At 47.4% G+C, this 16,451-nt stretch overlaps 1 long non-coding RNA gene and 1 pseudogene across 1 annotated transcript in view; both read left to right on the forward strand.

The window, feature by feature from the left end:
* The window catches only part of LOC137616717 (uncharacterized), a 166,918-nt gene that overhangs the window by 112,699 nt on the left and 37,768 nt on the right, over positions 1-16,451 (forward strand). The window lies entirely within an intron of this gene.
* LOC137630239 (5S ribosomal RNA) lies at positions 9,222-9,340 on the forward strand (annotated as a pseudogene).

Genomic DNA, 16,451 nt, shown 5'->3' on the forward strand with positions numbered 1-16,451 from the left:
CAGTGAGACCGCAAGACTTCATGTGTACACTGGACCTGAAGGACGCGTACTTCCAGATCCCAGTCCATCCGTCTTCCAGGAAGTACTTAAGATTTTATCTAGACAACAAGATCTACCAGTTCAAGGTGCTGTGCTTCGGTCTCTCCACAGCTCCTCAAGTGTTCACCCTGATATCATCTTGGGCTCACAGGATCGGTATCCGTCTCCTCCGTTACCTGGACGACTGGCTGATCCTAGCAGACTCGGAGGCAACCCTTCTTCGCCACCGAGACAGGCTTCTCGAACTTTGCCAAGATCTAGGGATCATGGTAAATCTCGAGAAGTCCTCTCTGCAGCCCTCTCAAAAACTGGTATACCTAGGCATGGTCATAGACACCAATCTCTACAAAGCCTTCCCATCAGACGACAGGATAGCAAGGCTGAGGAAGGTCGCAAGGCCTTTCCTCAAACGAGAAGAACTTCCAGCCCAAACGTGGTTATGTCTCCTCGGCCACCTCTCTTCCTTGGCCCGTCTGGTTCCCAATGGTCGCCTCAGAATGAGATCTCTCCAGTGGCGACTCAAGTCTCGGTGGAATCAAGGACACGATTCCCCGGACTCTCTGATCCCTATGGGTCATGCGTAACAGACGGACCTTCAGTGGTGGTTAGCAGACGAGAACCTACGAAAGGGAGTGGATCTTCTCGACCTTCCCCCGGATTTGATGTTGTTTTTGGACGCATCAATGATAGGGTGGGGGCCCACGTTCTGAACCACAGGACCTCATGCCTGTGGTCAGAATCAGAAAGGTACCTCCACATAAACCTGCCAGAAATGAAGGCCGTATTCATGAAACTTCAGAAGTTCCATCAGTTCCTGGCGGGCCACTCTGTGGTGGTGTTGAGCGACAACACCACTGTAGTGGCTTATGTCAACAAGCAGGGAGGTACCTTTTCAGAACAGCTATCCCATCTCGCAGTAGAAATACTGAGATGGTCCGAAGTTCACTCGGTCACACTTTCGGCTCGCTTCATTCCAGGCAAATGGAATGTGCTCGCCAACAGTCTGAGCAGAGCGACGCAGATAGTGAGTACCGAATGGTCTTTGGATCCTCAAGTAGCCAACAAAGTCCTGACTTTGTGGGGTTCCCCGACTATGGATCTGTTCGCTACAGCGCTGAACTTCAAGCTCCCGCTGTACTACTCCCCAGTCCCGGACCCCAAGGCTCTCTGGCAAGACGCCTTCCAACAACGGTGGGATAACATCAATGTTTACGCCTTTCCCCGTTCTGTCTGATGAGGAGGGTGCTCAACAAGACCAGAATATCGGTCAATCTATCGATGACCCTGATAGCTCCGCTATGGCATCATGCAGAGTGGTTTCCGGACCTTCTGCAACTCCTTACGGAGCCCCCGAGAGAACTCCCTCCACGTCATAAGCTACTCAAACAACCACACGCCAACATCTTCTATAAAGCCGTAGCTTCGCTTCGACTTCACGCCTGGAGGCTATCCAGCACCTCCTCGCTGAGAGAGGATTTTCGCAGCAAGTTGCGAATAGGATGTCCGGACACCTGTGCAGGTTATCCGCAGGGGTCTACCAGGCGAAATGGCGAGTTTTCTGTGGTTGGTGTCGTGGAAGGGGTATCTCTCCACTTGATGCCACTATTCCAGCAATAGCGGAGTTCTTCGTGTATTTGCGGGAAAAAATGCGCCTTTCAGTCTCGGCGGTGAAAGGCTATCGCTCAGCCTTAAGTGTAGCCTTCAGGCTCAAAGGAGTGGACATTTCTTCCTCGCTGGAACTTTCTCTACTCATACGGAGTTATGAACTTACCTGCCCTCAGTCGGAAGTGAGACCTCCTCCATGGAACGTGGTTCGAGTTTTCAGGTCTCTGAAGAGACCTCCCTACGAACCATTACGCCAGCGAACTTCATGGTCTCTCATACGACATCGCCCCTGCAAGACGTGACACACAGGAGACTCGATACGTTCTCTATCGGCCCTGTGGTGGCTGCACAACAGCTGGTCTAACCTCAGGCTCCTTAATGGACAGGTAGCAGAAGGGTGAGGGCATTGTTACCCGGTTTTAGTCTGCATGAATGAAAAGGTGTTTCTGGCCCTTATTCTTTTCTTCATGCTCTCCTCCCTTGGAGAAAGCAGCATCCTGGGTTCTCTGCACAGCTGACCTCAAACCACTGCAGGTAAACCATGCTTCCTTGTGTTCCTAGTATTAAGGTTAATACTGTCACATCCCCATACCCTGACGAGGTGGTATTGGGTGAGTCCTAGCCTAGAATTCCATATGAAGAACTCCAGGTCAACTTCCTAGGATGAGGCACGCTTCTCACCTTCACACACAGCAGTTGCACAGCAATGCTAGCGAGGTGCAGGGACTCCTTATTGCCTGAGTACTTACACACTCAAATATGGAGTCCCTGGGCAAAGCCAAAGCCAGTATGACAGGGACTTACCACCCTTCCTAAGGGGTGAATCACCCATATTAAATAGCGTGGTTTGTACTTCGGTTACGGAACAAATGACAAACTCGTAGATAATTTGTATTTTTCCTAACTATACAAACCTTAGCTATTTAATCAAACTTGCCCGCCAACCCTGTCCCCCGTGAAGTCCTACCTCTAAGCAAAGTGAAGTATTCACTGGTGTGTGTGAGGGGGGGGGGGGTAGCAAGCTACCCCCCTACCCCCGCTAACTAGTGGGGTAGTAAACCCTCGTTAAAACTCTAATGGCTCGTCATTTCAGCTACGCCGAAGTAATAACCCATATTAAATAGCTAAGGTTTGTATAGTTAGGAAAATACAAATTATCTACGAATTTGTCATGTTTTTGAGTGTAGAACTTATGTTATGTGGTACAGTAATACAAAATTGAATTGAGAATTGCAATGTTTCCTGATGTAGAACTTCTAATGGAACTCACAGATTGTTGATTCAGTACTTTTTTCATGCATCTCATCCATGTCTTATTATTTCCATAATAATAATCATTTAAATCTTCCTGTAATTAATGTGTCTCGTAGGAATTTTGTACAGGAGAGGGGGTTCCCAGCCCCCTCGTCCCGTCCCTTTTAGTCGCCTCTTACGACACGCAGGGATAACGTTGGCGCTATTCAAATTTTGTTTTGTTTCATTGTTGGTGTTGGCTACCCCCCAAAATTGGGGGAAGTGCCTGGGTATATGTATGTATGTATGTAATTAATGTTTAGTCAAATTAGGAAAAGATTAGACAACATTTTTTAAAGTATAAGAATTTTTTCTTATAGATGGTGAGACAGTCTTCAATTTCCAACACTGTGAGCCAATGCAAGAGTGTGAGATAGATCCACCATTTTGAGAACCTCTTTCCTTTTAAGTTAATCATTTTGACAATATTCGCTGTATGATACTTTCTTGTGTTTCCCCATTTATAGCGTGTAATAGCTTGTACAGTACCTCACTAATCATTTGTGTAGGATTTTTCATGCATGTATATTCATAAGTTTTTTGAGGATTTTATTTTCAATGGACTTGTATCTAGTAAAAGTTAATCCTAACTCATAGCAATCCAGTTTAAGAGCATTACTGATGATATTTTGCTTCAGTGATTTGAAATGGAGAATTTTGATTATGTTTCGAAGCTAAAAGTTAAAGAGGGCTAACAACTCGAGTTAAGGCAGCAAGCCTTAATTTAGAGTTTATATGGTGATTAGGAAATAGAACAGATTGAGGTTTGTTTGTTAGAAAGTATAGTAGATTGAAAATCTTTTGGGTATAATATCCATATACCAAGGCACTTCCCCCAATTTAGGGGGGTATAATATGTAACTACTATGTAATTTCTCACAAATTTGATATCCACATTCTGTGTATCAATGGTACCTATGATTAAACCCTATTTATCATACATTCTATAAAATGAATTTGTTCCGTAACTGGAATACAAACCACGCTATTTATTAGGGGTTATACTTTTGGCGGAGCTGAAATGACGAGCCATTAAAATTTAGCGAGGGTTAACTACTCACACTGCTAGTTAGTGGGGGTAGGGGGGTTAGCTTGCTACCACTCCCATTCACACAGCTGTGATTTAGTCACTTTACTTTTGGCTCGGATTGAGAGCGGTTGTTTCCTCTCTTCCTCCTCGCCTATTTTGGACTGCCATTAATTTTTGTTTTTTAACTTACTTTTTCTTATACTTGTATATATATATATAAACATTCTTAATGTTTATGTATACATATGTGCATAGTAATGTGGTAAGTTTCCTTTTCAGTGTTTGTGCTGTGTGTGTGTTACATATACGACAACGACACTTGCGTAGTAGCAAGGCCAGCACAGTTCCACTTCGTGGGGAACGACCTCTCCCTCTCTGGTCCATCGGTCTTCCCGTCGGCATATATCTGTTAACTTGGCTGCCGCAGGGGAATCATCATCGCCTGGACCCTCTTCATTAAACTATTGTCTTCGCCTTTTCCTCTTTCCTACGGGAAACTTGGATTCTGAGCGAAGGGAATGTGGCCTTTCAAAGATTGACTAAGGTCGCTCTCTTCTCGAGGTCGTTCACCTTTACTACAACAGCGTACTATTGGGGAATCTCCTTTCCCGTGCGAGGGTTAGGTTGCTCTTCCGATGGTTTGTCTCAAGTATTTTTAGTGAAAATTTAATTGTAATTTAACTTTTCAGCTTTCTCCGTGGGGAACACTTCCCTTCGGAGGGTCAGTAGTTCTCACTATTAGTGAATATTCTTAGCTGATTTGAATAATTATAATTCTGTTTGTTCCGTAACTGAAATACAAACCACGCTATTTACATTGGGTTTACCTTTTAGCGTAGCTGAAATGGCGAGCCATTAGAATTTAACGAGGGTGTATTACCCCCGCGCTAGTTAGCGGGGGTAGGGGAGTGGTAGCTAGCTACCCCTCCCCCCCTCACACACCGGTGAACCCCACTTTCACTTTTGGCTCGGACTGGGACAGACGTCTCTGTCTTTGTCCTCGCTTGGCAGCCATTGTTTGTTTTGTCTTTACTTAATCACTTACTTTTCTTTTACTCAATATATATTTAAACATTTTTTCATGTTTGTACATATGTTTGAGTATAGAAATCAGTAAGTTTCCTTTTCAGAGTTGTGTGTGTAGTGTACGATATCTCCGTGGAGCCCTCGGGTGGGGGGGTTGCTACGCCGTACGTTTTGTCTCGATTAGTTTATGAATCCAATTGTATTTGTTAATTTTTCAGCTTTGTAGAACGATTCCTTTCGGGGTTTTCGTTCTTTCTTTAGTGTTCATTCATTTAAAAATTACATAATTATATAGTTTCATAATTATAATTGTTACAATTCTTTTTTGGTTACAGCTCTCCTTCCGTGAGTGTAAGTGGTTGTGAGGGCACGTGCCTGTTGTGTAATTCTTGTTTTCCTTTCCCTCGGGATTCCTCTTCGGAGCCTTCCCGGGGGAATGAATGTGTACTAAAGTTTTTTGTTTTATTTTTTTACAGTTACCGATCTAGTTCGTTTCTGTAATATGGCAACGGTGTGAGCTGTCTTGTTGAGGCCTGGGGATTCGGCTGTTGCTGCCTCCCCTTTGGATTTTTGTTAGGGGCGTGTCTCCTTCTACTGGAAGTACTCCCGTGACGATTGACAGCTCTCCAGTTCATTTTAGATCTCTCAGGAGGCTTGCCTCCTTGGGTGGGTACTTTCCTTCCGAGGGAAGTTTTTCCTGTCCAGGCTTGAGTTTTTTCCCCTTTTGGGGGGTTCTTCTCTTGCCTTTTTTTCATGCGACTATGCTCTTGGTGATGAGCGATCACACCTGCAGTTTCGCTCAAGGGGCTGGGCAACTGCAGGAGCCCCTCTTCGGAGGATTGCTCCTTTTAGGTCACTGGCTGACCAGTCTCTTCTACGAAGTGTTTCTCTTTCGTTCGCGAGAGAGTACACTCATTGAGACTCCCTCTTCGGAGGTTTCTTCTGCTGCTGTTGCTGTTGGCCTCCTTTGCCGTAAGGCTCACCGTCCGCCTCGTCGTAAGGGCCTCTCATCTCCCTCTAAGGGTGCTAAGAGGCGCCTTTTTAAATCTCCGTTTGCAGCTTACAACTCCTTCTTCTTGATCTTCCGCCCCTGGTGCAGTTGGACAGCAGTCTGACCTCGTCTTCCCGACGGACAACGGTCTTCCGATGGTCATCAGTCTCCCGGCGGACAGACAACGGTCTTCCGACGGACATCAGTCTCCTGACGGACAACGATCCCTTCGGGGCAAAGGGTTGCCTCCCACGAGGGTTCTTCCCTTGCGTGTCAGGGTTCCCCTGCGCGCCCTTCTGCTGTGTTCTCTCCTGCTCAGTGTTAGCGCACAGGCGCTCTCCTGCTCCTGCTGAGTGTTAGCGCACAGGCGCTCTCCTGCTCATCAGCGCTTTCCTGATCGCTAGCGCTCTCCTGTTCGCCAGCGCTCTCCTGTTCGTCAGCGCTCTCATGATGATCATATCTGCTGTTCCTGTTGGTTCCTGTTACGCGCCCTGAAACTTCGGTTCAGGTCTGGGTCAAGGACTCTTCTTCTACGCGCAGGCCTCCACGCATTGCCTTCTGCTCGTCAGCGATCACCAGCTCGCCAGCAACCTTAGACGCGTCAACGTTCACCTGCTCGTCAGCGATCTCCTACGCGTCAACGATCGCCACCGATCTGCCACGCGTGTCAGTTTCCCTGACCACCATCAGTAGCGATTTAGCTCTCGCCTGCTGTGGACCACGATCTTCGGTAGCTGAGTCTTACCGTAGATCTTCCTCCTGCTCGCCAGCGCTCACCTTTACTTCTGTGCGCCAGCTTTCTTCAATCGCCAGCGCACATCTGCGCGCCCTTCTTTGCCACGCACCAATGGGCGCCAACGGTTTTCTGACCGTCTAGGATCGCCTGATTAACAGCTTGCTTCAGCGCTCACCTTCCTGATGCACCTGCGCGCCTTCTGTTAGCACGATGCGCGCTAACCATCACTAGTCTCTCTCGCGTTGGCAATTGCCTACGCGCCCGCGCGATTCTTCACCTGCACGCTAGCGTTTTGTCAGCGCACCACCGCTCGCCAACGCGCCTTCACTCTCCTACGGGCTATAGCTCGCCAGAACGCGCCATCGACCGCCTACGCGTCATCGGTCTCCCGACCGCCTGTGCTCACCCGCGCGCCCATGTACCCACGCGACCGCACGCCCACGTGCCTGCACGCCTACGCTCATGCGTGACCGTGCACATGCTCTCCAATGTTCGCCCGCGCGCGAACCAACGGTATTCCATCGCGCGAACGGACGGTGTTCCGTCGCGCGAACCTGCGGTGTTTCATCGCGCGAACCTGCGGTGTTCCGTCGCGCGAACCTGCGGTGTTCCGTCGCGTGAACCTGCGGTGTTCCGTCGCGCGAACCGACGGTGTTCCGTCGCGCGAACCGACGGTGTTCCGTCGCGCGAGCCTATTGTGTTTCTTCGCGCGAACATCGGCTTAATTCTTGCAGTATCTATTGCTCGCCTATGGGTTATCGCTCTCCGACCACCAGCTCTCGCCCTTCCTACCACGCTCGCCCTCCTTCTGCGCTCCTTCGCTCACCTTCGTTTGCGTTCCTGTGTGCCCGCACATGGGCACTTCCACGTTCGCCCACGCGCAAATCATTGATTTACCATCGCGCGAGCTCCAGGGCGATTGCGACCGCAATTCCCATTGGGGTTTTTGCAGCATGGCCAGCCTGGCGAGTCTTTTGGAGCGTATTTCCAGAACACGGCCTCACCCCGTAAACGCAGAGCATGGCACATGCAAGAATAAGAAGAATCTTCAGGGAGGTCTGAGCAACATTCTTCTTTCCAGAACCTGGGTTAGCCCTTCCCCGTCATTCCCTGAAAGGGTTTTTGGCCGGGGGGGGGGGGGGGGGCTTTCCTTTTGAGATTTCTCCATCGGCCAAGGGGTGACTGTTTACTCCTTCCTCTTCTCCATCTTGTGAAAGGGGCTTACGAGGTCCTTTCCCTCCTCGGTTACGACCCGAGGTTTGGTTCAAGGAAGCTAAAGGGAAGGTCATGGGTACTTTCCTCCTCTCGGGCTCAAGCACCTTGGCATTTCGTTGTCAAGTATCGAACTTGCGGGCAAGTTCGATATTGGACCATCTGGACGCAATGACCGAGGGCTTCCTTTCGGGTGTCTCATCCGTGGATGTCGACAACCTCAGACACCCTTCCATCCTTGAGAAGAGTTTGTTTTTGCCCAAGGACAGAGACATAGACAGCGGCTGTGCGGTGGAAGTCGACTTCCGTTTTCACTCCTCCAAGGCGCTTTCTTCCAGACCCTGCAGGGCTCCAGCGCCTCTTTCTTTCAGCCACGTCGGCCTAAGTTATCGGACCGGCTACGACAACTGAGACAAGGTGTCCAATTGCAGTTCCCTCCTGTCAGGAACAGATGGTATGGGAGGCTCTCCCTGGGGGGGCATAGTCCTAGAGGGAGCGGCAGAGTTCACGAACTCTAGGCTTGGCACCCCCCCCCCCTTGCAGGTTTCACGCTGGGAGGATGCCTAAGGTTACTCATCCGGATGACAGCTTCCCGATGCCCATTCCTGCACGATCTCTGTGATCAGCCAAGGATATCGCGCCTGCCGTCTCTGTCAGCGAATTCAGTGTCTCTGAACCTCTCTGCCATAGGGTCGGCAAGAGTTTGCCCGTTTGGGCAGAATGATCCGTGCCTTCGGAAAAGGTCCTCCATAGGATCATCGACGGCTTCACCCCCGGCTTTTTCAGTCGATCCTTTCTTGTAAGGAAGTATCTGAGACGGGAGTTCCGTAGTCGACCTCTCAGCCCTGATCAAGTTTGTCGAACAAACTTCTTCCAGCGTGGAACAGCAGAATCGATCAGACTGGTAACGAGGCGACAGGACTCCTTAGGCCCTGGATCGGAAGGACGGGTACTTTCAGTTTCCATTCCATCCATCTTCCAGGAAGCTCGTGGAATTCAGCCTAGACTGCAGGTATTCCTGCTTAAGATGCAGTGTGGCGATCCCGCCGTGGCATCGCAGGTTTTTTTCCCCAGAGAACTCTCCCTGCTTTCCTCGTGGCCGCTCAGGTGCAGGCTTCTGCCTCCTTCGCCTTTTGGAGGTCTGGTCAACTCCGGTAGGCTCGGGTTCGACCTTCTTCAGCGCCGGGACAAGCTTCCGGATGCTTACCATGAGTGGGGGATCTTAGTATTTTGCTAGGAGCCTTCTCTTCTTCTGCCTCAACATCTGGAGTATCTAGCCATGATATTGAGTCAACGGCCTTACTACGTTGGAAACCCCGCTTCTCGTCCGTCCAGCGAGGTTAAGCAACGTCGGTTCTGGTCGGTACTTGGATGGGTGACCACCTGGGGACACCAGATTCTGTTGCCACCTCCTCCGAGCCTTCCCTTCAGTTGACTATGGCAAGGCTGAGGAGAGTCGCAGTACATGTTCTCAGTCAAGCAGAGCTTTCAGCCCTACTTTGGAACGTTTCCTAGTTCTCTTTTCCTCATTGACCCGTCTATAGTTCCGAACGGTCGCCTCAGGATAAGTTCCCTGTGGGGCGGTCCAAGTTCCGGTGGTTTCAAAGCAACGATTAACCGGACTTTCTGGCCCCTATGGGACCAGTGGAACGATTAGACCTGCAATGGGTGTTGACCTATGGAACCTCTTGATGGGAGTGGATATTCTCATCCTTTCCCCACATTTTTTATGCTGTTCTCGGACTCGTCAAAGAAAGGGGGGGGGGGGGGGGGCATGTTCCGGTCCAGGCCTATGGTCAGGACCTGAAGGATACCTCTCCATCATTCAGGCAGGCTTAGGGGCCGTAGTCTGGCCCCTCTACAGATCCTACAGCTCCTGCCGAGTTGCTCCGTGCGCGTCGACTTCATGGTTCTGGCGTGTTCTAACCAGCAGGGGACGCATTTTCACACCTTCGCATCTTGCAGTAGAGATACCGAGATGATTTGAGATACTCTCAATACCACCATCGGCTCTCTCATTCCAGGCAGAGGAATGTTCTCTCCGACTATCCGAGCAGAGCCTCGTAGAGAGAGTGTACCTGGGGGTCTTTGGCCTTGAGTAACCAGCAAGTCCTGGTCTGGGGAACCTGATCGCGACAGCTTGGAACCTCAAGCTTCCGCTGTTCTTTCCCCCAGTCTCAGACCCCGAGACTCTGGCAAGATGCATTCCGGTGATGGTGGGACAACATCGACGCCTGTGTCTTCCCTCCTGTGTTGTCTGTTGAGAATGGGTCTCAACAAGTCCAGGTTGTCTGTCAACCTTTCAATGGCCCTGAGAGCTCCACTGGGACTATGCGCAGAACGGTTTCCGGACACTCTGCTTCCCCTGACGGAACTCCCGGGAGAGCTTCTCCCACGGCACAGGCTACTCATACAACCACACTGCAACATCTTTCACGAGCCGGGGCGTCGCTTCGGCTTCATGCCTGGAGACACTACGCCTCCTCCTCAAGAAGAGACAACCCGCTACAGTCGCGATAGTCATCCGCAGGGGTCTTCCAGGCGAAGTGAAGAGTCTTCGGTGGTTGGTGTCGTGGGAGATATACCTCTTCCCTTGAGGCCTCTTCTCCAGGAATAACGATCTTATTGCCTTTCGGCGGGAGGAAACTCCTTTCCGCTCTCGGCAATGAAGCCTGTCGCTCAGCCTTTCCCTGACCTTCAGGCAGAAAGGAATAACTTTTTCCTTCCCGCTGGACCTTTCCTCGCTCATGCGAAGCTGCGAACGTCCCTGCCCTAGTCGGAGTGAGACCTCCAACTTGGAGCATGGCTCGGACTTTTTAGTCCCTTGAGAGATCTTCTCAAGACCCTTTACTTTAGGCCTCTGATCGTATTCCGTCTTGGGTCTCCTGCTCACTCTGGCCGCGGCCAGTGTGTAAGCAATCTTCTTGGTCTCGTACGACTCCGCCCTTTCTAAGGAATAGGGGAAGGCAACATTCAGGTTCGCTCCTGAGTTGTTGGCTAGACTCAGAATCTTTGGGTCCCGGCCCTTCGGTCCAATTCCTTCAAGATTTCGAGTCACCATTCTGTATCTGATGTCCCAAAACCTTCTCCTTCTTGCCAGTAAGGAATCGAGAGGTTAGCTTTGGGAACAGCTGCAGTTTGTCCTCAGTTGCAGCCGGTTTGGGAGCACAAGAAGGACACGGGGGAGAGTCACCAGTATACCTCTTCAGCTCGGACTCAAGGACATTCATCTCGACCTGTCTCCAGACCCTCCTCCGTCACGTCGCCCTACAGCACGATGTCGGATACATCGCGCACGTCGCCCTACAGCACGATGTCGGATACATCGCAACGTCCCTCGCCTTCGAGTAATACTACTCTGTGATGCAGGTGCTACAAGCTGGAGTCTGGAAGCATCTAATGACCTTCACAGCCCACTTCCTGCAGGGCGTGACCCACAGGAGTTTCGATACGTTTTCTATCGCTCTGTGGTGGCTACACAACAGCTGATCTAACCTCAGGCTCCTTTTTGGACAGGTAGCAGAAGGTTGAGGGCATTGTTATCAGGTTTTAGTCTGCATGAACGAAAGAAGTATGTCTGGCCCTTACTTCTTTCTTCATCATACCCTCTACAGGGAAGCAGCATCCTGGTCTCTGCATAGCTGACCTCGAACCTCTGCAGGTAAACCATGCTTCCTTGTGTTCCGAGTATTGAGTCAATACTCTCGCGTCCCCCATACCCTGACGAGGTGGTATTGGGAACGTCCTAACCCAGAGTTCCTTCTGGAACTCCAGGTGAACTGCCTAGGACGGGTCACACTTCTTCCTTCACACACAAGCTTATGTAGGCCACACGGTTCCTTGCAGAGCAAGGAACTTGTGAGGTGCAGGGACTCCTTTTCTCGAGTGCGACTCACTCGGATTCTGAGTCCCCGGGTAAAGCCAAAGCCAGTATGGCTGGGGACTTTCCACCCTACCTAAGGGGTAAGTCACCCAATGTAAATAGCGTGGTTTGTATTTCGGTTACGGAACAAATGACAAATTCGAAGATAATTTGTATTTTTCATAACCATACAAACCTTAGCTATTTACACATATTTGCCCGCCAGCCCTGTCCCCCAAGACAAGTCCTACCTCTAAGTAAAAGTGAGCTTCACCGGTGTGTGAGGGGGGGGAGGGGTAGCTAGCTACCACTCCCCTACCCCCCCGCTAACTAGCGCGGGGGTAATACACCCTCGTTAAATTCTAATGGCTCGCCATTTTAGCTACGCTAAAAGGTAAACCCAATGTAAATAGCTAAGGTTTGTATGGTTAGGAAAAATACAAATTATCTTTGAATTTGTCAATTTTATTACAGTTACTCCGCTCCCCCCCCCCCCCTTCTCCCGTAGATGTCGACTGGGGAAGGAAGGGCACAATACTTAATTCTTATTTATGTTGTTCCCTCGGGGTTCCTCTTCGGAGTTCCTCTCTAGGGAATTTCTGTTAAATAATTATTTTAAATATTTAACTTAGCCAGTGGATATATATATATATATATATATATATATAGCTAACGTCTCCGAAGGTCCGGCAGCCGATTCAAAATTCGCGAACGATCGAGGGGTTTGGTTGCTGGGTGTACACTAGTGCCACCACTCTGCAGGATTCCATCACTATTCCAAAGTTCTCCAGTTCTTCTCTGCCGAGTTAGGTGTCAACATTGGTTTCTTGCTCGTGCTAACCTCAAGTTTTCAACAATTGGTGAAGTACTTGTTTATGGCTTTTTGTTTTCAACAGGTTGGTTATTCTTTCAACTTTCTCAAACAATAAAGATCTTCAAGAGAAACTCTTTTTGAAGAGAGAGAAAAATTTTTACCCTTTTATTTTTTTTTTTATTTTTTTATTTATTTATTTTTTTTTTTATCTCTGGATTTTCTACGATAGAGAGAGAGAATATGGCCAACCCTTCCCCCAGTGTATGGGAAGTGTGTGAAAGGTTTTAAGTTTTTAGTATTTATTTTATCACTTTATAAATTCTTGTTGATATTTATAGATTTACCTCTATATTTTTATATCTCACCCTCCTTACTTAGGCCTCATCGATTCTCACTCCATTTGTACTAAATACCGATAGAAATTTTGTATTTTATGGCTCGATCGGATGATTATTATTAGAAAATATTTTAAGTGAATTTTTTTTTTTCTTTTTTCTCTTTGAATAGTCTTTGATCTGTTTTCAAAGATGAACTAGCATTAAGTTTATTTATGCTACGCAGTTTGCACCCTATCGTTACAATAGAGAGAGAGGATCACGATTTCACTTTGCATAAGAGTTTGACGTTTAGTTCATTCTTCTTACAAAACTGAAGTTTTTTAAATACAGTAGGCCCCCGCCAGACAACATTAATCCATTCCGGAGTTGGTATCATATGGTGAAAATGTCGTATGACGGGTAATAGAATTGTTAATGCGTGAAAAACCCCTGGTAAAAACATTGAAAATTAGAATGTAACAAAATACAATACAGTAGTATAGTAAGCACTGCACTACAGTATACTTATATATAATGTACAGTACTGTACATACATACATACATATACCAAGGCACTTCCCCCAATTTTGGGGGTTAGCCGACATCAACAAAGAAACAAAAACAAAAAGGGGACCTCTACTCTCTACGTTCCTCCCAGCCAGACAAGGGACTCTACAGTATATAATTAAATAACATTATAAATAGAAATTATATACTGTACAGTACTGCAAAGGAAAAATTAAATCTTATTTACCTTTGGAGTGACGTGACTTGAGCTGGTAGTGGGTGGAGGCAGAGGGAGGAGGAGACGGTAGATATAGAAACGTATCGATGCTAATTGTGTTATGTACACTTAATAATAAATTTATTCTTAATAATAAACACTTAAAATTAAAAATGCTTTTTTTTTATTATTTTTGTCTTTTGAAATTTTTTTTTATTTTTTTTTTAGAACTTAAAAAATTACTCTTTTTTTAGCTTTTTTGATAGAATCACTATTATCGTCTTTGCTTTCTGACATTTCTCTTTTGGCGAAATATCTATCCAAATAAACCTGTTTCTGACGATTCCTCAACATATTCCTAAAATGACTCATACACTTATTATTAACACTGCATAAGACAACTTGTGTGAAGTTTTTCTGGGTGTTTCTTTTCAATGAAACTCGTAAGGTTTTCATATCAACCAATAGCTTCCCTTATTTATGACGATGTTGTTTCTTCAGTCTCCCCCCCGTCCTGGCCTCCACTAGAGCTGTGCTCTTCTTGAATGATCGTCAACTGCATTGCCTCTAACTCCTTTAAGTCTTCAGTCGTAAGCCCCTCCCTGTGCTCCTCGATAAGGTTATGGACGTCAGCCTCATCGACAACAAGCCCCATGGACCTCCCAATTGAAATTATTTCCTCAACATCACCCTCAGGGGCAGGATCATCAACGGCCTTGTCTTCGGTTGAGGGATCGAAACCTTCAAAGTCTCGTTCTGCCACAGCAGCTGGCCACAGTTTCTTCCATGAGGAGTTCAAGGTGCGACGTGAAACCTCCTTCCAAGCTGTGTCGATCATCTTCAGGCATTGAACGATGTCAAAATGCTACCTCCAAAATTCACGGAGGGTGAGTTGAGTGCTTTCGGTCACTTCGAAGCATCTTCTGAACAGATGCTTCGTGTAAAGCTTCTTGAAGTTGGCAATCACTTGCTGGTCCATAGGCTGGAGGAGAAGGGTGGTGTTTGGTGGAAGATAGAGAACCTTAATGAAGGAGAAGTCAGGATGAATGATGTCCTCGAGGCCAGGAGGGTGAGCAGGGGCATTGTCCAGCACCAGGAGACATTTCAGAGGAAGATCGTTCTCTTCTAAATAGTTCTTGACAGCAGGACCGAAGCAGAAGTTTATCCACTCAATAAATATGGTCCTCATGACCCAGGCCTTGGCATTAGACTTCCAAAATACCGAGAGCCTCTACTTCGTGATATTTTGTGCCTTGAAGGCACGAGGATTTTCTGAGTGGTATACCAGTAGGGGCTTGATTTTTAAGTCCCCACTGGTATTTGCACAAAATGCGAGCGTTAGTCTGTCCTTCATTGGTTTATGGCCAGGAAGTTTCCTTTCTTCAGCTGTGATATATGTACGGTGGGGCATTTTCTTCCAGAAAAGGCCAGTTTCATCACAGTTATACACTTGCTGAGGAATGTAGCCTTCTCTGGAAATTACGTTCTCAAACTTCTTGAGGAATTCTTCTGCTGCTTTCTTGTCAGAACTGGCCGCCTCTCCATGCCTGACGACTGAGTGAATACCAGTCCTCTTCCTAAACCGATCAAACAACCCATGAGAAGCCTTAAACTCTTGGGGGGCTTGCTGCGATGTTCCTTCGCCTCCGCCGTCTCTCTGGGCTTCCACGAGATCGGCAAAGATTGCGCTCGCCTTGTGCGAAATTACCGATTGCGTGAGTGTATCACCAGCAATTTCCTTCTCTTTAATCCACAGAAGAAGGAGCCTCTCCATCTCATCGTTGATTGAGGTCCTTCCACTGGCAAGGACAGTCATGCCTTTAGAAGACTTACTTTCTTTAATGGCTTCCTTATTCTTAATAATTGTACCAATCGTAGATTGGTTACGGCCGTATGTATTAGCGAGGGTAACGATGCCCATGCCTTCTTCATATTTCTTTATGATCTCCAGCTTCGTTTCCATAGTTATCATCTTCTTACTTCTGCCTTTAACATCACTAGCAATCTTGGGACCCATGACTAACGAATTAAAGTTATAATTAAGCACTAAAATGCACCAAAAATAACAATATCGCAAGCACTCACACGAGATCAAGTCTTTACGAAACGCACATGAGAAAATGTCGTAACGAGGGGACGAAAAAAAATCGTATTCCACACTGTAACGTGAAAAAAACGTAAGCTGGGGACGCCGTATGCCGGGGGTCTACTGTAGTGGGTGAAGGAACCACCACTACGTTCCCATAACCCTAATACCCGTTTCTTCTCTTGAAACTTTTATTTGTTTTTTATGGCTGTTTGTGTAGATTGTGATAGTCTTCCACAATCATTGATTTTAGTCAGGTGGTCAATTTTGTTCTTTGAGAGTTCTCGGAACTGGGTATTGGAGGAGGTTCTGTCACAATGAGGTATATACACCGGTTTGACAGTCCCTAAGAGATCTTCAACCCCCTGGGAGGATCACTGGATCTCACAAGGATAGCAGACATAATGAGGCAGAGAATCATTGAAGTCAGCTTCTTTATCAGGTACGAACCCTTAAGCTTGTTTTGATTAACTCTTAAGCAGAATTCCAACTATATTGGCTGTCTCTAAAACTCCACCAAAGGTGTTAATCAGCTATATATATAACTACCGGGTAAATTTTATATTTAAAAATGGTATTTTCATTATAAAATAATTTTTTGAACATACTTACCTGGTAGTTATGTATAATTTTAGTCCCACCCTCCTCCCCTCTAGAGACTAGAGGCATGGAAGATATGGATACCGATGGAATGGTTTCTAGGTACCTCGCTTAGA

This window comes from Palaemon carinicauda, chromosome 2 (genome assembly GCF_036898095.1).
Source record: "Palaemon carinicauda isolate YSFRI2023 chromosome 2, ASM3689809v2, whole genome shotgun sequence".
NCBI classification, from domain to species: domain Eukaryota; kingdom Metazoa; phylum Arthropoda; class Malacostraca; order Decapoda; family Palaemonidae; genus Palaemon; species Palaemon carinicauda.